Below are 24,731 nucleotides of genomic sequence, written 5' to 3'. Positions count from 1 at the left end.
TGCTTTTGTCGAAAGATATTGGATGGATGGCTTCCGCTTCCGGGATGTGTTGCTGGGCGCTCCGAGGCAATGTAATCGCATCAGTAATGGGGGTAAAGGGATGCATGAGGTAATCACACCATTTCAGTAACAGTTGGGGTAACGGGAAGCAGCAGGCGCACACGCCTCTGTGTTATTACATGGCCTCTCTATGGCTCCAAGGATGCATCGCTTACAGGCTTGGCCTCTTCTGGGGAAACGCTCATGCCATATCCTGATGTTAGGCCCATGGCATAGTGGAGTACTCTTGGCGACTACGTTACCTTTCACATGCTTCCTGCGGACCATCTCTTACCAGAGCCTCTCTCCATCAACCTTGGGGCATTAAACGCAGAGTGGCGGGCATGGAGCACGCATCTGGCACAGGGTGGACCGAGAACCAAAAGAGGCCCCGGAAATAATTTTCAAAGTGGCCCCATAGTACACATTTTCAGCAAGCCCAACCCTTTACCTATGGGAAAATATGGAAATAAAATAAGTGACCACACAAGAGACCCAGGGTGCAGAGGGTGACTGGTAAATCTCCAGAGTTCCCTATGAGCCAGTCCACACCTGATCTGGCATCATGCGGTCAGTGGCAAGATTAGACCCACCCCGCTCTTTTTCCAATCTAGTGATTGCTCCCTCCCCTTCCCTGCAAACTATCCGTGAAGATGACTCTTTCCTGCAAGAGCCTAATGCTCATCTGTACAGCAGCCGCTGTAACGTGTGGGCACGTGACATGTAGAAAATGCTCAGGCCTGGCCTCCATGTGCTACTTCCTCGTCCCAGTACTTATTCGCAAGGTGCCAACCTCCATCTCAAGAACTATTTTATTTCAATGTTTTATTGTGTTAGGGCTTGACATTGAACAGAGGGCAGGCAAGCCTTTCACAGAATAAACGCATCATAAAAAATCATTAAATTATATATATATAATCTCATACATTTACATGCATTTACAAAAAACGAAAACATTTTTCCACAAAACATCATGGAACATTGTATAATCGTATACAGGGATTACATGTATATTAAATCTTTTCAATATGCCCTTAGGTCCCACTGGAGTTATAAAACCAGTTTTCCACAATGTTCTAGTTCTTTTTAAGGGTGCAGTAGGTCTGTACAACTGATTTAACATTTTTTGACCGCAAAGCTTTAAGGTACAACCTGTTTGGGGGCTCCCTATCAGAACTAATCCTGTGGAGGAAGGAATGTGTGGGAAGGTGAGACCCACCCCATGGAGGGCTGCCAGTGGTTGGCTATGGTGGGAAATCTACAGAAACCAAAAAAGTGATGGGTTGAAGATTTTGAATTAATCTGAACCAGTGGCATTGCTCTGGGCATTCTTCCACACCGCTGTTTTTGAGCCCGCCTGCACCATTGAAAAAGGGATCCAGCCATATACAAATCAGTCGGGCACTGCCACCAATGGGAGCAGCCCTGCCCAGACTGCTAGGACAGGTCCCCTCTGCACAGAAACCCAAGCAACCCCAGAAAATGACCAGGAAACCAAGCCTCGAATTGAGTACCATTTCATGTTCAGAAAATGGCGAGCAGGGACAAACGACTGGATCTACATTGGGAACAGTGGCACATAAGGTGCAGCGATGACATTGTAGAAAGGCTGGCATAATGTGATGTTACTAACTGGCACAGCAGTGATTATCCTGATGATGCATTGTATCCCCATTGAATGCCCGGAGGAACGAAAAAGATACATTTGAACAAGTTTGATGGTGTGAGTGGAACGTGCCGGCCGAAGGCAGGTTGGGGAGGGGGGGAACCTTGCTGTGGGGAGGAAGCCAGATCTGGGGTGAGTATACGCAAGCGGCCACAGAAGTAATTAATCCACCCCCACTACCACAAGTTGCTACACATTCTGCCACAATGTACTATGTATGTATGTAACTAACCTGTATTGATTCATAAAGCGCCAGCGACGCCCACTGTAACTAAGCCTTTGCATGAAACAGCGCTGCAATGCCTCTGGGCTGTTTTGCGCGCTATATAAATCTAAATAAAACAGACCCTCCAGCTTATAGCGATTTTGCGATCCCGCAAAATGCCGCGAAAACGGCCGTTTTGAGCAAAATGCCGCAAAAATTGCTGTTTTGTGCAAAAACAGCATCTTTAAAAAAAATATTTGACTTTTTTTTTTTTAAGTAATCTGCAAAAATTACTGTTTTGAAAAAAATAATCCTCAGGGTGCCAGGTTCTCAACTTTTTTTTTATTTTATTTTTTACACAAGAAATGAAATCACTTGCGCCCCAAAAAAGTGCAGCCCAATCCACAAGGGACACATTAATGGGCACATTTTATATGCGCGCCCATTCAGATGGCCTTTTTCACCTCCTTGATCAAATAAAGTGGCGTTTCTGTCAATTTAAAAGAGCATCCCTCATTTCCAAGCAAGATGCACTTTTAAATGTGCAGAAATTGTAGGCAACCCTACGCACACGGGATGTGGGGCTGCCACTGCACGACAGGGTCTTTCCTGACCCTGTCATGCATTTCTTTTAAGGTATGAACCGCTGCTGAGTCGCTTGCATTTCTGTTCCTCAAACAGGATAAAAATGTATTTTTTGGGTCACATTTTACTGTGGCAGGCACCTGGAGGGCCTGTCCCTATGAAAGGCGCTGGGAGGGAGAGCCATTCTATGCAAAGTACTGTCCATTTTGATGACAAAAATCTATCGAATGTTACAATTTGACCAATTTCGTCCAGTACTATTCGATCAATTTTTGTAAATACTGAACATGTGTTGTGGGGGTGTCACCCGCTCCCCATGTTCAGTATTTTTGGTCTAGGGTGGTTGCAGAAGTGTTTTCCCCTTTTTCCTCAAAACTGGAGGCGGGGACAGAAAAAAAAGAAAATAACAAAAAAGGGATCCTGCGGAGTCGGATCCGACCCGCGTTAGAGGGACGGATCAGGCACCATAGGGTTGCAGGGGAAGCGGCAGCGACCAAGCAGTTAAGTAGTGGAGGGGGTTGGGTGGTGGTGAAAGGTACATTTTGGGTTGTTTGGCTGAAGTGCAAATCAATTCGCAGCAAAATTGACCACGGTCAATTCCGCCGCAAATAATTACACTTCGGCCAAACAACCCAGAACACCATTCAAGGCAGCTGCAGGCGCACAATTTGCGCTACAGCTCAAACCTGTGGAAAAGCGCTGGTCACCTTTGAGAATAAGGTGACCTGCTCATTTCCAAAAATGGGTTGTCTAAAAATAGCATATGCTCCGTTCTTTTTTTAAATGCCCCATTATTTGAGGAACTGGGTCAAAATCTACATTTAAAAAAAATGGTTACAATATGAGAGAGAGGGAAAGTGATGGGTGAGATGTGAAGTGATAGGCAAGAAAGCAGAGGGAGAGCAGTGGGTCAGAGGAGGAAGTGATGCACAAGAGAGCAGAGGAAGCAGTGATGCGGTGGGCCAGAAATCTGAGCGCGAGCAGAGGTACAGAAAGTAGAGGGAGCGTGTGGTCAGTGAGCCAGAAAGCAGAGAGGAAGCGGTTGGCCAGAAAGAGGCAGTGAGCTGCAGATTGGGAAAAAGGATGAGGGAAGAATGCAATAGAATGGGAGAAAAGATGCAAGATGCAGAAGCAGCACAAAAGAATGAATGACTTTATTTTGAGGGAGGAATTGTAGAGTGTAAGTTGTGAGTTGGGAATATGATTTGGAGTGTGGCAGGGGCTAGGCAGTGCAAATTGTGACATTACATAGCACGTGAGTATTTGTATGACAAAGTGAGAGGTTAAGGAATGTAAGTTGTGATGGAGAGTTGGTGAGATGTGTGTTGGTGAGAGAGGTGTGTGGGTGTTTGGGGGATTGGAGAACATAGAAGGGGAATATTTTCAGCATTACAATTGATAATGATCAATTTAGTTAATACTATTAAATAGGCATGAACATTAAACCAGAAATGTAGCCAAAGCAATCACTGTTCTGCCAAGCCAGAGACATCTGGGACTCTTCCTATTAAATTAATACAAAAGATACATAATAATGATACCCTGGCTCCCTTCTAGCCTTGCACTCTGCCTATTTCCTGCAATGTGGCAATCTTACACCCTCCAGTTAATACAAAATGTCCCGCAAAAATGCCGCAATAAATAAAGGTTTGTGCCGCAAAATTTGCCATTTCATGCCGCAAAATCCTGGAAGATGTGATAAAAGAAGTAAGAGCGCAATGCCCAACTCTGCTACTTTGTGATATTGGAGAAGGCTGCATAAGGCAGGAGAAGAAGAGACATGAGCAAACTCAGGCAGCCTTGTCTGATGCAGATTCCTCGTTACCCAATGCAAAAGGAGGAAGATTGCGGAAATTACAACATTATCATAAAATGTCAAAACCTGGGGTTAAAAAGATTGTTAAAGCCCAGCCTGCTACAGACGCTAAATGGTAGTTATGAGAATTCTAGCTTTTGAAGGCACATAGCCTTTAGTTGCTGGAAAAACCTGTCTTCTGCTTCGCCATAAGGGATACCTCGAACTTTTCCACAGTAGGCTGCTTAATAGCTGGAATGTGAAATTGGCGGGTTTATATATAAATGTCGCTTTCCTTTTCGAGTTTATTGACCAGCGTTCTTTGTTGGTTATTTTGTCGATATACTGGATCGAAGGCCTGGTCTCGTGCGCTGCCGGTAAGGGGACATGCGGGTGCCTCATGCACTGGAATCTCCGGAGTAATGGTTGACTCTGGAGCATCTGGCAATGGCGTCATGTCAATAACCATGGGATGTTCTGGAAGCATCCGGCAATTACTTCACCTCAGCAGCGGTGGGGGGGTCCTGGGGGAGCCGGAAAACATCAGGCAAGCTCCTCAATGACTCCTGGGATACATCACTCGCACTAGACTGAAGGCTGAAAGCACGTGCCATGTTCCGGTTGTAGGTCCTTGTTATGGTGGTATACTGTTGATGACACCATTACAATCCATATGGTTCCATTGTGCGAGCCCTGATTGGCTCCTCCATCCATCGGTCTTGCAGCACGCAAAGCGACGGAAGGGAAGCCTCTTTCCCTCAAAACATTCAACTTGATTCAATCTGGTCAAGGCTAATGGGCGAACCTCGATAGCCGCAGAAGAGGTAGCAGCCTAGAGTCAAATGGACGGCAAAGCATAAGCTGCTCTGAAAAAGGCGTAACGGGGCCCCGTTTTGTGATTGAGGGCGGCCCACACCACAAAGATTGTTAAATGTGTTCCGGCACATCAATAAACCAATTGATGATGCAGCAGAGTGCACAGCGTCAACTAGAGCTCGTGTTGGGCCTCGTCTATGACGGGGGGCAGACTTTCAGCAATGGCAATGGGACTGTCTGTATCCAGAAGGATGCCGCAACATGTCTGGCAATGTCACGAGAAAAGCTCCCAGAAAGCGTTTCTGGGAGCAGAATTATTGTGTGATCTATTCGAAAAGAAGATATGCAAAGTCTTGTGCAGAGGTGGGAGGAGCAAGAGCCGGCTGGAGCATGGAGCAAAATCCCTGGCTCTGGCTCGACTCGAGTGTCACAAGAGTCTGACTGGAGCCAAGCCAAGCATCACCGTTCCATTTGCAGGGTAAATTAAAGTGGAGTGATAGTTGAAATAACTGCATGATATCGTCTGCTTGCACAGAGTACTTTCTCTTACCAGGAATTGCATGTTGGTGCAAAACTAAAGATGAAATGGGAGCATTTGCAGTCTGAAATCTGCAACATTGTTCACAGTTCACCAGTCTATGCATTAATCCTGGACAAACCACTCTACTTTGATGGTTAGTTTCCTTTGAATGACTCAATTGGGATCAGTTAGAAGTGATTTGTTGAATTTGCACTAGACAAATAGCTGCAGTGTTTGTTCCAAAGATAATAGAATTGGTATTTTATAATGTGCACAGCACAGGGTTGAAGTATCACTTAACCTGCTCATTGCTCTCCTACCAGAGAGGTGAAATGGATAATGTGCTACGCTGTTTGGTGAGCAAAGGCATTTATCTGGGGCATGTTACTTTACTGTGTAAGGAGTGTGCCGAATCCTGGGATGCCGTTGCTTGGTCCACAAATCATCAGGGCTCTATAGGCTATGAAAAAGCCCAATATGTTCACGAAAATCTGCTATTTGAAGGTAGACGCCCTGCAGGGTTCATATATGTGGCACTGAAAGACGACTACATAGATAGCATCTATTGATCTTCAAGCCGCAGAATTCTACATACCGATCGAGAAGTTACACAGGAGATTCTCGGTAGCCACAAAGCATTCATCCGGGAAATTCTGCGTACCATCCTTTAATCGTGTGCGGATTGGCGGCCGTGCTTTCTCCATAGCAGCTGCTCAGCTCTGGAATGAGCGCCCACTAGGTATTAGGAAAATCTCGAATCATCTTGCCTTCAGAAAGGCCGTCAAGACTTACCTGTTTTAGCAGGTCTTATTTGGATCTGCACCTTGCCCTCCAGCGCCAAGATACCTTTGGGTGAACGTGTGCTTAAGAAATTCCCGTAACATGACATAACATTACAAATTGAGATCCCCTCCATTTGCACTGAAAGACACAAAAGGTTTTTGCAGTAATCCTGGCTCGTCGTAGCGACCCTTTTATTGAAGTTAGTAAGTGCTTTACATGTCTTGACGACTGCTTGATCAGAGCCCCATCCAAATCAAGACTGAAACGGTATGTAGAGTGTGCCGGAAGCTTCCCGACATCCCTGGTATACCTAATAAATTGGCACAAGTTGCGGTTACAACCCACACCGACCCTGACCTACATTGGTACTCATTTCACGGCAGTTCTAGACTGTTTTCAGTTTGTAGTTCGTAACGATGGAAGCAAGAAGAACAAAAGTCTGCGTACAGAAGCGCAATGCACTTTAGTCCTCATGGTCTACAGACCGCCAAGGCAAACAGCCAGGGCCCATAACAGGTAAGTGTAGCGGGCAGAAGAGGGATGAGGGAAAACGTATCGCAAAGGACCAGAGAGGGGGTCGGGAACAAAAGACCAACCTTGCAGGGGTGGCCTTCATGCGTGGGATTCTAGTTCTTGTTTTCCCGACATTCAGACCCCTGTGAAGAATTTGACCATCTGCACGGTGGGTGTGCGCTCGCCTGGGCTTTTCTTGAAATTTTAAATGAAAATGAATGATGGTAGATCAACCTGTGAGGCTAATCCACGCACATTTTCCTATGCTTACCACACAACATACCCATAGACCTGTGTACTCTGGGTAGACACAGCCTACAAATGCAGTGCCCCTGTCATATTTAGTTGGGATCTGACAGATGGCATACAACCTTCACTCTGCCATTGCCAACCCAATTAACTAACAAAAGATCCATAGATCTACTTTGTCCTTTTGTTTAGCCCTGCAGCTGGTGGCAGCGATTCACATATGAATAGAATGTACTTTAAACAAGCCCACATGGGGCCTGGCTGCAGAGGCTAACAAAGCAGATAGGAAACACCCAACACTGTTTCATGCACCGTGTCAACCTGATTCCAGCTCCCGCTTTCAGTATCGATTGACAGAGAAATGTCATGTCTGGGACTGCGTGTTTATATTAGTCAACCGCACAGGGGGGACAAACTTCAGACGGTAGGAATAAGTGCTTTGATGGAGACCGCAGCTTCAACAGAGTCCTGCCACTTTAATCGGGAACCACAGAGAGACCCTTTGATCCACAACAGACGGGAGGATGGATTGGATTTAGTATTGCATGTTTTCACCGCTTTACCTTTTCTGTTACAAAGCACTGTGGTTATGACCTCATGCATACAGGAGATTGTTGGTGAGACCCAGGATTGATTCATTACGGTAGGCCTCGCCTGCACCAATCACTGTGGCCCATTTGCCTTTAAACGAGGGCTGAGCCCCTCTTTTGGCAGATCATATGAAGACTTTGTAAGGAGTAGCAAGAAGAACTGGGCATTGGACCCTGGCTGGAGGTACAGTCTGCCTTGCATCTTCTGCCAGTGAAGGAAGGCCAGGACCTCAACGAGGAAAGAAAGATCCCTCCCTAAACATCTCCCAGGGAACAGGGGGAGATACCGAATCCAGAGAACCCTTCAGCAGCTCCAGAAACAGTACCCAGCCAGCGCACAGCATGCCCTGCTTGGCTCTGCAGCAAGCTTCCTAGGTGGGAAGTGCGAAAGAGTCTCTTTACCAAACCAAGGATCGGGCAGCTACCTGCAACACTCTCCTGAGCTTTGGGCCATCGACCTTAAAGGACAACAGAAGCCCAGTGACTGAGGTAGGAGAAGTGCATCAACAAGCATCTACCGACGTCCGCCTTTATGGGCATTTTTTGAGCCAGTCAAGCCCCTCGTGCTGCAACCGACTGCACTGCTGACTGTTACGCTGCAATCGCTAAAGTCGTCTGACACGCCTCGGCCAGTGCTTTGGAATCGCCAACCAGCACTGAGAACTATTCCAGACCCCAGCTGCCATGTAAGCCAGCCTGCAGCCTTCCATCCAGCCTCGCTCGGCGAACTCTCTGTAGCCTGATGCCCGCAGCAGTCTCCCATCTTGTACATCACAAGGTACATTGTGGTTCTGTCAAACCTGGTCCTTCTCCGAAGGCCCATAGTGACATTTTACGACCCATTGCTCCCTTTGTCCTGAAACCAAGTATCCTTGAACTGTTGTGATTATTTACTATACTGGCTACCCTCCTGTCAGTATTGTGAAAAACCAGAAGGTGTCTCACCCGCTAGTCCCCGGGGATCTGTCATCCAGGTGGCCAGCACACAGCCATCGCTTTTGGATGCAGTCCCTGGGGGTGTACCAGTGTGGGAAGATCACCTGGGTGAGGGGTGTTCCAGGGAGGGAGTGGAAGTGGGACATCTGATGGTGAGACGTGGTATCCCGCTCCCTGTAATAACTTTACCCCATCCTACCCAATAGGCTATTTAATTCATAAACTCGATTTTCCTCCCCTTTCCGTTAACGAACACTTTTCACGTGAACAGCCTCAGCATTATTACTCACACCTGAGCATTATACCTGACATGTCCCACTACTATGGTCAGGCAAAGTCAGGCAATTACTGGTAATCACTCACACCTGACTTCCATTAAACCTCCCCACACGGATAAAAGGCAGAGCACGAGAGCACACTGTGAGCGAGGCAAAGCACGCAAAGGAGCAGTACTTTCCCGCCACAGCTGAACGAAGGAAGGAAGATGGCAAACCAAGGATAGGCAAGGAGGGAGATACCATTGACCTTTTCATCGAGAAAACATTACTTTCCAGAATCCTTCAGATTAGAAAGCATAAGGCCAGGAAACCAGACGGAAAAATTCTGTATTGTGTGTCGGAGATACCCGGGGCCCTCCTGAATGGCTGACTGACTAAGGGAGGAACAGCAGCTGCTGTGGTACCGTCCTTGGCTCCAAGATCAACACAGCGCCTGAGAGATCAACACAGTGCCTGAGAGCTCAACACAGCCGTTGAGTTCGGGAGACCGATGCAAGACCGGTCAGTGTTGGAGTCAAGGTTGCAAACTGCAACATTGTATAACGAGAGCAAGAACGAAGATTGAAAAGCGTGTGACAAAATACGCGAGGTAAGCATATTTGCTGATGAATGTTTGAACATTAAAGGAGAACAATACAATACCAGTGACAGTGGTTCGGCACCACGAGGGTGCTCAAACGAAGGTCTCTAAGGTATCCAACCAAGAGTTAGCAGAAACAAAAGTAGAAGATTAGCAAGAACATTGTGTGAAGTGAATGGAAGTGGTTCTGTGACGGTTTGAGCAAAACCCATCGCACATTTGAAAGTCTTTAATGTTTCCTATCAAGAGGAAAACATAGAAAGTGAGATTAGATAGTCCGAGCTCGAACGAGGGAGACCAATTGTGAATATTGTGCTAAAGTGGTCCATCGCCGATCGATGGACGACAATTGTGAATATTGTGGTGAAAAGGGGTCAGAGTGTGAAGGAGGACTTGTGAATGTGAAAATCCTGATCAGAAAGGCACTTTGGTGCTTGTGTGTTACGACAGACCCTCCGCATTAAAAGACTGTACACGGAAAGAGGCTTTGGCAGAAGGCCCTGATACCTATGCTTTGAACTGTATCCTCGTGACAGAGAAGCCATAGTATGTGCTAAGCTCCAACCTGCCGCCTGCCCTGTGTTGAAACCGTGGGGAAGGGAAGCCAACTGCTCAACTATCCTGTCATGTTATTTCTTGAACACTTTTCTTTTTGCATACACTATTGTCCCAAACCATTTTGTAGCTAGAAAGAAGGATTGGCAATAGGTTTATTAGTATAGTCCCTTTTATGCCTGTAGGCTGAGTACACATGACTACGCGTGCAGTGAGTAAGGAAAACGTGTGCGGAGGTTGATCTCCCATCATTCATTTTCATTTCCAAAAAAACCAAAGCACAGGCGGGTGCACACTCCCCGTGCGGATGGTCGAATTCCTCACACCAAGGGTGATACGTTGTGATTCGAATGGGCAACTCGACTGTAGTGGTGTATTTCTGCAGACAATGAGGCATCAGTTTGAAACATCTGGAGAATCTCGCATGCAACATTGGATGGTACGTGGGCGAGCAACTGGTCTCTGAGGGCAATGCACATCCATTGAGTGAAAAATATATCCACAGACCAGTGCAGCAGAGTACTGCCATTCTCCAGAATTGGCGCTCTAGGCTTGGGTCTACAGAGATGCGTGTAAAGTTCGGGGAACCAGCTCTGGACCTGTTTGCCTTCCCAGACACCACAAGACCAACCTCTGGTCCAGGTGTCAGTGCAAGGGAGCCTGGCACGTGGCCAGCACCTCTTCTGTGTACATTCCTGCCGATGCCCCCGATTCACAAGGTGATGAGCAAGATTAGAGACGGAAAGAGGGAAACCCATCTTGGTGGTTCTTTATTGGCCCAGGATTGTCCGGTCCCGCTTCTGTAGGAATTTGCAGGAGCTCCAGTACATACTACCTGTTGCCTCCCCAACCTGGTCACAGTTGAAAGGGCATCAGTGCAACAATTGGAGTTAGGAGTTGGCCAATATGGAGCATAAGAGGTGATTGCAAGATGGGGGGTTCATCAGCAGCATTATTTACCCAGAACACTCAATGCCCAGATTCCTTGAATGTTTAATGCAGTCCCTGGAGGAACTTTGTTGAAAGGGGAGCAAGAACCATGCACATGCTGTCTGGTGATATCCCTGCAGTATTGCAGTTCCTATAGGGTGGGTTTTCAGGGGCCGTTGGGTGTCTCCACTCTAGGGGCTCAACAGGCAGCAATAATGGACTTTCACGAGGGTGAGGGCTCCCAAAGGGGGGGTAAGTACTGGTTGGCTGTTTACTGAAGAGTCTTTGAACCTTTCTCCCATTAGGTCCTTCTGGAGTTCCAAAATGGAATTTACCTTCGGTTTGTAAGATGTTGTAAGCCCCATGATAGCCCATTGGATTACATTTTATTATTTATTTATTTGTATTAGTTCTTAGAACTTTTACAAATACACAAACGCACACAAATATACAACCATAAATATGCAAGTATAAATAGCATACATATGTATCAATAAAAAGAGAATCTTGACAATCATCATATACTTCTCAGCTCCTTGTTAAAAGCTTCTCAACTTGACACCATGGCCCATAAATTGATAGCACCTTGCAATATGGAGGATGTTCCTCCATGTCCAGTTGTTGGAACGCCCCAACTCTTTATGTGGTTTCGTAAATTTCATGTGACGCTACATTACACCGGTCCAAAATATTTGGCTTCTGAGGAGGGACAACAATGACCTGGGGGTGTTATCGGTTTTGTTGGATTTGACATTGTTTTGACTCTGGGTGACTCAACTGTGCGGTAGGTGGTGGTGTAGGCTCACCCCTTAACAGCCCCCCTGCATATTGGTGCGTTCCCTTAAACTAAACAACTCGAAGGTGGGGAGCGTGCCCACTCCATCCAATTAACCTGTGCACAACCACGGTGGGTGCCTTGTTTAAATGCAAATATAGTATGTATGATGGTGTGAGGTGACCAGTGTGAAGCCGCTTCCCTTTGGGGGTTTGGCACCCATTTGATAGCAGAAATAACAGTGGGGGGGGCTACTTTAGCCACAACCATAAATGGCCATTTAATGACACACCCTTATCGGCTGGGCTTTTCTAAGTAGTGGCAGCAACACATGCTGTGATTGTAGAATGTGTGGGTGGGTGGGTTGTGTCTCTGTGTCTCGTTGTGAAACTCCACCATGCCAGGTCCGTATATTCGGACCAGCTGGCTTGTGCTGAGGTGAAACTGGAGTCCAGGAATGCATCCTTACCCCCCTAGCATCAGCCTCTGTGTCCAGCGAGAGGCGGAAGTGCTTGCCTAGGTGGGTGATGGTTTGCGCATTGGCTTACTTGAGCATGTGGCGGGTCTCGGAAGCAGAGGAACTGAAAGCAGAAAGCGGGGGAGCGACACCTGCCAAAGGGACCATAGGCAGAAAGCCAGAGTTGTGGCGGGTATCCATGTTGGAGCATTTCTTGCACTAGGAATGGCTTATCTGAAAATTCTCCTAATTAATGTACGGTTGGTGCCTTGTGGCTGCTGAGCTCTGTGGATCTCTTGGCGCCCCACCATTGGCTGGTCTGTTTGGTGGGGTCCGGGATGTACATGTTATCGACTTTCCAGAGTTTCCTAATACTGGGGCTTGCCCCTTTCGACTTCTTGTTTCTGCCAGTCAGTGATGGTCCAGATTTCCGGTGCTCTCGTGCATTCAGCTCATTGCCCCACTTTTATGTATGAAAGCAGCTAGATCTTGCTGTTGATGGATGAAAGTCCCTATTGATGCTGATAAATTGAGGGATCGTGACATGTCACTCTGATTTGAACTTTAATTCTAGCTATATAGGTTTCCCTCAAACAATAAAAGAGCATGGTGGAGGCACAGAGATGACTCCTGAGACAGAAGACGTGAAAAGGAACATATGTTGTTATGAAGCAGTTCCAGGAAGAATTCAGGACTTGAATCCTCTTTATCTGGTACTGTGATGTGGGAGCATTTCTTGTGCATAGGTAAAGCCTCAAAATATATGAGCTACTGGGGGAGACGCTCACTGCTGGTAGTGTGGCTGGAGCCCTCGCGCCGCTTCGGTAGATGACAGCATCCTCCATATTCCAGCATTATCACTCCATATACTGGCGCGTACGGGATTCCACAGAAATACACCAAATACAATCAACCTTTGCAAATGACAAGAGTTCATCTCTTATCCTTGCATGCTGCTACGTCGGACATTGCCACCCCTGCGGACAACGAACCACTCAACTTTACCAGGGTATATGAAAGTCCCACCACCTGGGCAATGAAATGCATGTAGCTTGGCAATGTATGTACCCACTTGGAAGCAATCGTAATGAGGTGACTAATCTTATCAATAAAGTCAAAGTTTTAGGATGGCTTATAATTCGACTTTTCCAGAGAAGTTTCATACAAAAGAAGGGCCCTGGTGACAGTCAGCAGATAAGTGAAGTTGAACGAGTGCATCTCTTATGGCGGCGGCCATTTTGTAGTGGTGAGTGTAACCATCTACTTTGCAGAGAACTTTGGGAGTTGATGTTCTTTTCACTTATGTGTAGCCTTACTTTGCTATTGCCATGTTTGTTCTTTTTCTAAAACCTGCCAGGTGCACCACAGGGCAAAGAAAACGTACATTTACAAAGCCAATACTATTGGGTTTGTCAATGCCTTTTTAAATGTTGTTATAAGTGTCTATACAAAAACATATGTATTTAGTCATAGAAACAGACATGGGTATAAGAATTAACATGTCCACCGCTTGCTTATGTTGAATTGCAGTTTGAGCAGGTGGTGCTTGTTCTCAAGGACACCTAGTGGGGCAGGCACTTGACTGTGTCACTGGCTAGAAGGAGTTGGCGCTGCTTGGGGCGAGAACAGATTTCCAACCATTTTTCGTCTCAAACATTAGGAAACCCAAACAGGCGGGTGCAGGGTTGAATACTAAAGAAGAAAATGGGCCGGCTGTGCCAGTAATCGCTCTCTGTTTATGCCGAAATTGTGCGCAATGTTCTTTTTTTTGCATCTTGCAGTAGGCTCGGCCAGATGGCTAGGGCTTAAATCTGAGCGGGCTACCCGTTACAATAGACCAAGCTGCCAAATCCCCCGTAATCAGCGAAAGGGGGGGGGGGAGTTCTATGGAGCGAACGCAAGCGACAACACCCAACACTTCATTACCATGGAGCGCAAGCACATCTGGGTTGTTTTTAATATGTATTTATATGCAGGTGTTAGAGCGTCTTTATCCAAAGGGCATAACGAAGAATTGAAGACCAACTAGTGTAGGTAGGAAACACGTCGTTGGCGATGCCTGACGGGCGACAAACGAATTGGCATAATAGGGTAATGGAACGGTGGCCATGAAGTGGGGTGCTTAAAGGGAGCACTTTGGTACAGAGGCTTTACACATCCCAGGAAGGAGAGGTAGCAGACAAGGAGGTGCAGCAGGATGCCATGTACCTGGTTGGCAGCGCCATGAAGGATAGCTGACATAGAGAGAAAAGGGATCAGACGGCGGAGAGATGTGAAGAGGTTGTCGTTGGTATGCAAAGCTGGTGAAGAGCACAAAGAGAAGAGTAAGCACGGGGCGGACTAGAAACTGGAACAAGCTCCCTTTAAGCACTTGTTGCAAGATTAAGGAAGGGTCAGGTTGACCCTAAAAGCAGCAAATGCAGCCCCCCTGCTGGAGGAGGCGGCGGCCAGTGAAAGCTACCTTTGCCTGTGGTGAGATGAATGGCTGCACTTTGCCCGCAAGAGGCACCTTGCAGCTCAAGTGCAACTCAAGTGCAGCTCAGTGGCGGTCCAGCCCAGTAGTTAAGCTGGCATTACGCTTCAGTCTATATTGAGCAGCCGATGTCCAAGCTTGCGTGCCCACTCCCAATAGGGCCACGTTACACTGAAGTTGCAGCTTTACCAATAGACTGTTCACTCTAGCAGGCCAAAGCCAGGTTTTGGAAATCTGTCCCCTCTAGCATGTGAGGCTCATCTACAGCTTCCAAAGCACTAAAGTATAACATCCAAGGCCCAGCATTCCTTGGACGTCCAATCACTCGTTTACAGCCTCTAGCAGTTGGCCATGTACGGAAGCCGCATGGGTTCCCTACCAGTGGCTAATCCAGCTGTGCTCCGCACATAACTCTGGGGACAACTCAGTTTATGTTGTGGTTCAGGGGTGTCTACCTTGTGTTCTCCTTCCCTTGCAGCCACCCCCAAACTTGCACATCTCTCATGCCTTTTGGGGACCATTTGATGTTCTACGAAACTGTATATTGCGGGATACATAGAATGAGTGTGGATCCGAAGAAGGGAACTCGAGCTGTTGGTTCTAGAAAGAATTAGTTTGGCAAATCATGTTTCCAGAGACTTGAGAAAGAAGTGGTCAAGTATGTCAATGCCTTGGCAGCGGAAAATGACCTCTGTGGTAATAAAGAGGAGTATCCAAAAGCATAACTATTTCAGTCAGCATTGATTTAAGAATGGGAGCATCCATGAGGGGTCACCATGGAAACAGGACGAGAGTGAAGGGATCCGAAATAGACTTGAAGGAGTCAAGACTTTTGGAGAGCTCTACAAAGTGAGGATCAGATGCCTTAGTTACAGAGGCTGGGAACAGGAGTATCCAGCATTGAAAGAGTGGGGCAGAGGGGACGAGCTTCGAAAAAGGTCCTGCTTCTCCCCTGCCTGCCCCCCGCCCCCCAATGCAGTGCACGCGATTCCATACGGTATCAATCGCACCCGGCCAATCAACTTTTTTTTGTAACGTTAGTGGCAGATGGTATTTTAACACAGACATTTTTAAAAAATACAGGTTTCTGCTGCACAGCGCTTAATGTCTTTGTGTTGCACCATTACGCATATCCTATTTCAAATCAAATGATGGCTACTTATACTTTCTTTTTCAATACATTAAAACCTTTAATTAGAATTTCATGAAGTGCATCCTCTACCACATCCGAAATACATGTCTTTGCTCCCCATCCTAGAACCCCAATCTCTAAGTGGAAACCATTGTCCACCCCCCACCCCCGCCACAGAACTACGAAAAACCTAAACTCTCAACCCCACAGCCCCCAGCCATGGGCCGCAAGTGAGACGGGCCAAGGAGCACACGGTCCCACACTTGCACAGCCCATACAACCTCTCTGAAACCAAGGAACCCTTCCTCCTCCTACCAATGCTGCGGCAACACGTTGCTATACGGGCACGGAGTACTGCAGCTTTGGCATGATCTGCTGCATTGCTAGGGTGGATCTGGTGGGGCAATAGCCCTGGGTCTTTTGGTTGCATCCCTGGGTAGAAGCTCAGGGGCTACACCCAAAAGGCCCCGAGTCCCGACATTAGCGTAGCCACGAATCTTTTGCAGACCTAGCAACATGATGCCATGGTTCCACCATGAAATTAGCCATGGAACCAGAAAACGGAGAGTCTGCATTAAGAGTCGCGCAACTTGTCACTTGCGTCCCCAGGCTACATCGGTGGAAAGCCGAATCCTCCATCACACGGTTGGACACACATGGGCCCGCTAAAGCAAACCAGGGAAGTGGGGGGGGGGATCTTCAATCACAATGCCAAGTCAGACCGTTCCAGAACACTGCTTCGCATGAACCCACGCAGTGACACTCAGTTACATGACTGCGTGGTTACAAAGATCCTTCTTATGACTCTGTTGACCCATGAAGCGGTCATCAGATTGTGGGCGTGTCCATAGTAGTGTTTGATAGATCTTGCCACTCAGTGACCGCCACTTCACGACCGTGAAGCTCTTGGCACCCTGCAGGGTTTCCCATCTGGAGAAACCAACAGCAGGGGCATACTTATTTCAATGGCATGGGGGGGCTAATGAGGCAGACAGCCAGGCACCATTTTCTAGGTATGCAGTCCTTTAGGAGTGTATTGTATTGTACATGCACCAGGTATGCCGCCACCAGCATCATTTGCCCAGAATTATAGGATTTTAGTCAAGTGCCAAAGTAAAGATTAGAACCCAGGTGCAAATGGCTCCCAGAAGGCTAAAGAAAAATTCCAGGCATTTCAGAGTAGAATGAGCTAAATGGATAATCGAAAATCAAATGTGCAGGTGTACTTTATCTTGAATAGCTGTAAGGGAGGGGCTGTGGGCGGGGAGAAAGGAAATTCTATCTGGACATTAAAAGGCGGGTGAAACTGACATGTTCTGTTGAAGTGCAGGTGTGTTTCTAGAGCAGAGGTCTGCAACCTGCGATTCCCAAGCTTTGAACTGATTCCTTTGATCCTTCACCAAGGACTATGATGGTTAGGGCTTCTGGGAGATGTAGTCCATAACATCTGTGGATCCAAAGGTTGCTCTCTCCTGTTCTAGAGCGAAGGGTGACTGTTTTTCTTTGCTGAATGGGTGCGAGCGCACTGCGGCTAACTTACTAGACACGTCGGCGAGACAATCGTAGTGCAGAGCAAGCGGTGCTGGAACACAAGTAGGGTTGACTGTTGCAGCACCTGGGGACATTTGTGGACTAGACGGGCATGGCTGTGATTATCTGCTTTCAATGTCAATGGAAGGCCCGGAAGGATAGCTCTGGGGCAACGCTTAGCTTGGAGACAAGGAAGCACCGAGTAGCACGGGTTCGATACCCATTTCCGCGCTTCGAGGCTGGAGTCCGCCACAATGCACCTTATGAAAAATAAAAATATAACTATGGAAATACCTGAGCACTGTCCTACAACTCTTTCACAAGCTCCCTTCCAACCGGCCCCCCAAAATCGCCATTGGTAAGAAAAGATTAATGCTGTGTTGGTTATTCTGTTGAGATATTGGGGTGCTTAGACCATCTGTGGTTGATAGACCGAAGGTGGCGGAGCAGACGGTGGTCTGGCCCAGTGACGTTGTCGTGGCGCACTTTGCAATGATTGAAACGACTTGGCAGCATTTAGGAAAAAACAGCCAACACGCGTTTCGACCAAAGGAATGGTCTTTGTCAAAGCGAGCAGTGGCCTGTGTGGTCCACCAGGCGCTTTGTCCTTCCGTCGTGGGATGAGTAAAGGGGTTAAATGGTGGACCATGGCTGGCCAGTTTTAATGGCAGATTAGAAATGACACGTGCATCTTTAAGCCCGCCCTCTGTCTCAGGTTGTTTAATACCAGCTGCTGTGTGTGTCATGGTGCTGGGGAGTGCAGCACTTCAATTTTTGAAATAGTTTGGGAACATTGGAAGCAGTACATTTGGTGCGTGGCTGTGTTGGACATGTGTGCAGCGGGCCTTTCAGTTTGGAGCAGATGCGCAGCGCGCCTCTCAGCTTGGAGCGGTCCCGCAGCGGGCCTTTCAGCTTGGAGCGAATGCGCAGTGGGCCTTTCAGCTTGGAGCAGATGCGCAGCAGGCCTTTCAGCTTGGAGCGGTTTCGCAGTACGCCTTTCAGCTTGGAGCAGATGCGCAGCGGGCCTTTCAGCTTGGAGCGGTTTCGCAGTATGCCTTTCAGCTTGGAGCAGATGCGCAGCGGGCCTCTTAGCTTGGAGTGGTTCCGCAGCGGGCCTTTCACCTTGGAGCAGATGTGCAGCGGGCCTCTCAGCTTGGAGCGGTTCTGCAGCGGGCCTTTCAGCTTGGAGCGGTTCTGCTTGATTTATATTTTAGTTTGTTTTTAGGGCCTGATTCATGGAATAATTGCTCGATTCAAAATTAATTGGTACTGCTGAAAAGTGACTTTGCTTTGCCGACACAAACACTGATTCATGGAATTGTGCAAAGTGTACTTTTGGCGTGCAAAGTCCAGGCAAAGTAATTTTGTACTGCAAAAATGACTACGTGCTGACTTTGCCCAGACTTTGCATGGCAGAAATGCACCTTGCACAGTTCCATGAATCAGGGTTTGTGTCGGCAGTGGAGAATGGAGGAGAATTAGATACCTTTACAAAACAACCTGTCTGCTTTGTAATATCTTCTAATCCTGCATTAATGAGTTACTGCTAGTTGAGGCTCGCAGTCTTTATTGATAATATTGTTTAAGGTCGATCTTGCTAATCATCTGACCTCTCCCTATTGGTAATGGCCGGTCAGCTAATCCTTCTAGGAAATCCTGACCTACTCAATAGTATTGTTAAACCTGCCTGAGGGTAAAGCTTTCAAACCCCCCACCCCCCCGCACCCCTGACTGCTGTTTGTTTTCTGATAAAAATTGCAAATACTAATTAATGGCCTTCCTCATTCACGCAGGACATAATTTGTCGCTGCAATTACCTAGCTATCATCCAGTCCTGGATGTCGACTGCCTACCTCAATCTAAACCCATCCTAGACCGAGTCCGTCCTCATTGGTCCGCCCACTAAAAAAATAACTTGTCCAACAATGACCGAGTCCGTCCTCATTGGTCCGCCCACTAAAAAAATAACTTGTCCAACAATGACCGAGTCCGTCCTCATTGGTCCGCCCACTAAAAAAATAACTTGTCCAACAATGGCTCAATGATCTGTGCCTAGAAGGATTTGATCCACAATTCTCAATCGGCAACATCCTTAGGCTTCACCATTGACAGCAGCCCGTCCTTCCAGAACACATAGACAAGAAGGCCCAAATACCCTGGCTCAGAATCTCTATCCGTCAAAAAAATCAAACCCTTAATCCGGCCCCAGGACTTCCAAACCGTAGTGCAGGCCCTTGTGGTCTCGCGCATCGATGGGGGAAATGCCCTCCTGACAGGGCTCCCAGCTGCTTTTTTGGCTCCTCTAAAAGCATTACATCACGCTGCACCATGTCTTATTTCGGGAGCATGGACATTTGACTGAATCACCCCCATCCTATGCTAACTACATTGGCTTCCTCTCCAGGCCAGGACACTGTTCAAGACTGCATGTATCATCTACAAAGCAGTCATGAGTAGCACACCAGTGTGCTTGGCAGTTAAGCTCCACGTATCTGGTGGCACACGCTCCTCGGACAGCAAATCGAGCAACTGGCTTGAATCGCAACTCATCGACAAAGAGTGGACCCACAAACAATCCTTTTGTCATGCACCCACCCTCTGGAACTCGATCCTGGGATCGGCTTGGAATGCCCCCACAAAGCTCCAATTTTGCAAATCTCTCAAAACAAGAATCTTTCAATTCCAATGGACGCAAATACTGACGCACAGACCTCGCAGTGCTGTGCTGCTGGTAAAAAATGCCAGCCTAAATGTCGGCTTCCCACACTCTGAGCAGCGCTCCGCTGCTCTCGAGCTAGGTCCGCGCCTTAAACAATAAAATAAAAATACAAAATCACGTGCAGTGTCCTTTTTCCTAACTAATTCCTCTTTCATAACGTAATTGCATTTTGGAAGGCAGTGATATGGATTTTGTTGGCCCAGGAGCAAAATGAGCTTAAAAAGTAGTGGGAAAAACTTTCTCCCAACCCCCAATATTTATTCTCATAGTGAGAAGTATGTCGGTGATCTGTTTAGGTATAATGGATTAATTTGCACAGCTGACTGCCGTCAACCGTTCTGAAGGACAGTCTAAATGATTGTCCTCCATCGTCTGCGCCCCTGAATAATGGAACCCAAATCTCCCCATCACCTCATTACACGCAAAAGTGGCTTTGTTCCAATGTGCTGCATTTTTGTATTCATTTAAGAACAGAAAGTCATTTTGAACAGAAAGGGCTGACAAAGAAGGCAATAACCGAAAGCAGAGGCCGTCCTAGGTAAAGGTGCCTTTACAGAAGAGCATTGTTGCATTGAATGACGGATACCTGCTGGTGACGGGTGAGAGTAAGAAATAAACCAAGGACATTGATTGAGAGCCTGCGGCCAGGATTTCCATATGTACAATCATTTAAACTAGAATGCAGGAGAGGGGGGCGTGTTGGTTAGTTGGGAGGGTGGAAGTGTGTGAGTGGCTGCTTCCATCCGTAGCAGCTGGAGTTTGAGCCTCGTTTTGAGGAGTTCCACTGATGGCCAGAGGGGAGAGCATTCCAGAAGAGCAGGAAAGTAGGGACAAGGAGCGGAAGGGGAGGGATAAGGATGGACGGGGAGCTAATGGTTGCAAGGAGACGAGGAGCAGACTGTTCAGGAGGGAGAGTGCAGTAAGATGTGTTCAGTGAGGCAGTGGGGATGGGCATGACCCTGGATGGATTGATCGGCGAGTGTCAGGAATTTAAAGAACGAGTTTGCATGGAGAGCCCCCTCTGGTCCTCTTCTGTGCCCTCTGGCCCACAGTACTCTTTTGTCCCCCCCCCTGCATCACCTGAACCTCCTTTGCCTCCCCCAGTCACCCCAATCCTCCCTTTTCCCTCGTCTTCCCCAGTCCTCATCCACCCCCCCACCCTCCTTTGGCTCACCCGGTCCTCCTCGATCTCCCCCCCCCTCCACCTCCTAGCCTTCCCGATCCTCCTTTTTCCCCCTTTCCCCCACACAGTCCTACGGTCACCTAGCCCCCCGACTCCCACACAGTCCTCTGTCCCCCATCACCCACTGACCTTCTTTGTCCCCCAGCTCAACTCCCATTCCTCCCCCCTTAGTCTTCATCTGTCCCTCAGCGTCCTGAGTCCTTCTCTATCCCCCAGCCTCCTGAGTCCCCCCTCTAACCTCGTATCCCCTGCTCCATATCCTTCTGCCTCCAAATGAATTCCTTCTCCAAACTCCCATATCACTCAGTTTTCCCATATTCATTCTATAGAAGCCCTGCTCCATCCTTGGGAAGGGCTTTTTGCCTATTAGGTTCAGGTGTGCAGATTTGATATGGGAACTTGGGATTGGTGGTTCTCTGTGCCTGGGTCAGTCTCTTCCTGCTTGCCACTTCCTGGCCCCACCTTCGCAGAGCTTTCCCAGTTTGTTGGGTAATTCTGATTGGGTCTTTGGGATTTGCTACACCCGGTTCCTAGGTAACGCGCTTGTCGTTTTAGTTCTTTTGCTCCGACACCCCACTCGTGCACTCCTCATCATGGTGGACCGAGCTATCAGCCATCTTGAATTGTCATACTGTATGCGCGCGGGAAAAGAATGGCACTTGCGGTGCACGGGTCCCGCATAGCACACTACTGTTCTCTTCCTCCTGAAGGCTGCACCTTCTTTGCTCTCTCCCCCGCACTACAGCGCCCCGGGGGTGCAAATGTGTTGCGCGTTTTCTCAGATTCTCTGTGGCCGAACGGTATTAAAGCTGCTGTTAAATATAAAAAGTTTTGAAAGAATGTTTAGTCATCTAATAGTATATAGGAAACCGACATAGAACAACCTTGATAAAACTAAGAAGAATCTTTTAGTATTTAGAACTCGCACTTTACAATCAGTACGGGGAGGATGCGTTACAAGCAGTTTGCGCCCCCGGGTAGGGATGGCACCTGAGAATGAAGCTCTGTCGACTTTGTTCAGCCATATCGTACCTGACGGGCCTTTCCTTGATGAACTAGTTCAGTTGGGAAGTCTCTACTACTCTAAAAGGCACATTTGTATGCATTAGTTATAAGGATTCCAAAAAACTGGTAACCGTGGGGCACTTTCCAGCTACAAGCAGGAGCCAGACCCGGTTAAGGGCGACGAATACTCCTATTTGCTACAAGCTGAATATTAATATAGTCCCTTCATCCCCAGAGGCCGCTCCTGCTCACTGCGTGGTGTCGTACACAGAGGCGTAGACAGGGTGGGGCTTGAGCGGGCAAGACCCTCCCAAAATCTGTAAATGTCCACACAGCCGCTGCTGTGTGGGCATTAAGAAATGTTAATGTCACTGCAGTGGGCCCAACTACATCAGCTTCAGGCCCAACTTGTTGGACAATGCTGGCTATGCCTCTGGCCCTATGCCCAGCAACCACTGTTAGCTCACACTTGTCGGTTCTTTACGCCATCCCTGTATTTTCTTTGTTGCCCTAGCATGGGCAGTCCCATGGACACAACCAAGCACAGCTGGTTTAAATGTTAAGTAAATAAGCACAGATTATTTAACCCAAGTGCTGATATGCTCGTCCTATTTGCATCAACTTGCGTAATAGTCCAGCAGTTATGTCTGTCATGTACAGTGGGAAATGCTGTAACTGCACAGGTCTCCATAAGTAGGGTGACCAGACGTCCCGTTTTTGCTGGGACCTCTGTCCCGGGAGGTTTTATGTTATAAAAACCCTGTCCCGGTTTTGGGCAATGGTAGAGTGTTAGATGTTAAGAATGTTGTCATTTTAGGATGGGTACGAACCCCCAGCGCTCCAGGTACAAACCTTATGCATTAACTGCTTGCGCCACAGAGACAGGGAGAGAAGAAAGTAAATAGCAAGATATGTAATGTCAAACAGAGCAAAAGCCCTCTGTTATTAGTATTTACATTTTTTGTGTGTTATAGTTCAGATGCTCAACATTTTGACACTAAATACCAGTAACAGTCAAGTTCATTGTACAAATATAACATTAAAATGCATAATTCAATCAGTAGCATGCTTGTCATTCACGTGCTTTTATCAACACTCAAAGCCGCACAATTTTTATGCATATACTGTGGGAATGGGGGCAGCGGGAGGTCTGGTTGGGGGAATAGTCTAGTCTTTCTTTTATGTTGTTCACTGTCCCTTTTTTTTGTCTTGAAAATCTGGTCACCTGATCCATAAGGCGTGTTTTTCTACGGGCAGTGGTGCTGTGGCTCAGGTGGGATGCTTTGGTGATGGGGGTCGGGGTGGGGGGGGAAGAGAGAAGAGAAACACGCATTATCAATCATTTATATGACCGATTATGTGTTGGATTATCAAAGAAAATCCATGACGGAAGAAATTAATTCCAGGTGCTTGGGACTTATTGGGGGGCGGGGGATGGGGGTGTGTAGGAGTCTGACACTGGCACTAAAGGGGGCTAGAGAGACCATTTGAAGGTGGTATGGGAGTGAGTTGTTGGGGTACAGGATTGGAGGGTTTGTGGGGACACATGGGCGGGGGGGGGGTTGTGGAACTGTATAGACATTCGTTAGGAGGTTGGATAGAGGTGGGTAGGATATGGGACCTGCAGCTTGGCAGGTAAAATTGAAGACCCCCCAGGACCAGAGGATTCAAGCGAAATTGTGAAAATGGGGTTATGGGATGTGCTGTCTGATGGTGATTTTAGAGTGGGAATTACAGGGGGAATGTGATTTACTATGCATGGGCTGGGCAGGTACATAACAGATGGCAGGATTAGAGGAGTGTCCGTCCGTGTGTAAGCGCCCAGAATTCACCAAAGTTACTGCCATTGCGGGCGGGGGATCAGAATATGTTTACATTGTAATGGCGTGCCACTTGGCTCATAGCAGACAGCGAGCTGGAGACTGAATACACACTGCCACAGAGATTGCAGGTATATGAGGGGCAAAGAGCTGAGGCCTGGTGGGCAGGTCCATTTGGAGGCATAGGGAGTTAGGGGGTTCCATGGGCATGGGCCATACACTGGGCAGAACATCTTGGCAGGGAGTCGATGGTTTATTTGGGTGCCAGACATTTTGGGGGGGGTGGGGTCACGCAGCAGAAGACGGTAGATGCTAAATGCATGGTAGTGGGGTTGGTGACTTACTGAACTGGGAATTGCATCTGGAATTTGCAAGCCAGTAAACCGTGGCGTGCAGGACGGGTGTGGAGGTGAACAGATCTCCCGCAGTGTGTAGGTAAATGGAGGCACAGAGGGACGAGGTGATTGGGGCCACATGAGTGGCATGGGGGGGGATTCAACAACATATACATGTGGTTGGAAGAATTGGAGATAGGTGTAAGGATGGTCATAAAGACCACTAGTATTGAAAGATACGCACTAAGGCCATGTTACCTGT

The 24,731-nt window shown here is 47.7% G+C and overlaps 1 protein-coding gene across 1 annotated transcript in view; it reads left to right on the top strand.

Moving 5' to 3' along the window:
* STARD10 (StAR related lipid transfer domain containing 10) overlaps positions 1 to 24,731 on the top strand; it is a 357,564-nt gene that overhangs the window by 291,195 nt on the left and 41,638 nt on the right. The window lies entirely within an intron of this gene.

The sequence above is a fragment of the Ambystoma mexicanum genome, chromosome 7q (genome assembly GCF_040938575.1).
Source record: "Ambystoma mexicanum isolate Mex_15411 chromosome 7q, UKY_AmexF1_1, whole genome shotgun sequence".
NCBI lineage: Eukaryota > Metazoa > Chordata > Amphibia > Caudata > Ambystomatidae > Ambystoma > Ambystoma mexicanum.
The sequence above is the reverse complement of the archived record's forward strand: the minus strand, read 5'-3'. Positions and strand labels throughout refer to the sequence as shown.